The sequence below is a fragment of the Pterocles gutturalis genome, unplaced genomic scaffold (genome assembly GCF_000699245.1).
Source record: "Pterocles gutturalis isolate BGI_N339 unplaced genomic scaffold, ASM69924v1 scaffold18854, whole genome shotgun sequence".
Classification (NCBI taxonomy): Eukaryota; Metazoa; Chordata; class Aves; order Pterocliformes; family Pteroclidae; genus Pterocles; species Pterocles gutturalis.
The window spans coordinates 17,607-18,125 of NW_010131214.1; positions in this window are offsets into that span (position 1 = coordinate 17,607).

A 519-nucleotide genomic window follows, 5' to 3' on the forward strand; every position below is an offset into this window, starting at 1 on the left:
ACGCGTCCCTCGCTCTGGCAGCTGCCATTACCTCCCCGTGCTGGCCATTTCATGCCATCCTGTTGCCATCAGCCCGGCAGGAACTGTGGGGGGGAGGGGGTGTTACATCTCGCTCAACACCCTCCCATGGGCTTTACCTCCCAGCAACAGGGTGGGCTTGAGCCAGACCCCAGGGCCCATCCCCTGTCCTCAGGTCAGCCAGCCCCGCTCCCCTCTGCGGGGAGCAGCAGTGCTTTCCCCTCCCGCTCCTCCAGCCAGCAGCCGGGACCGATCCCAAGCTCAGAACCTATCTGGCTTTTGCAATCCCTTCCCAGCCCCACCAGCAAATGAGTCTGGCTCTGGCCCGGCTCCGGTGGCACACGGTAGCCCCACGCTCACCAGGCTGGGGCTGGACCCCAACTGCGGGGGGCACTGGGCTGAGCTGCAGCCGAGCATCGTCTCAGTGCCTCCCACACAGATCCGGGACCCAGCGGTGAGCCGCATGAGGTCATCACTGGGGTGCTGCCAGCCTGGCCGAGG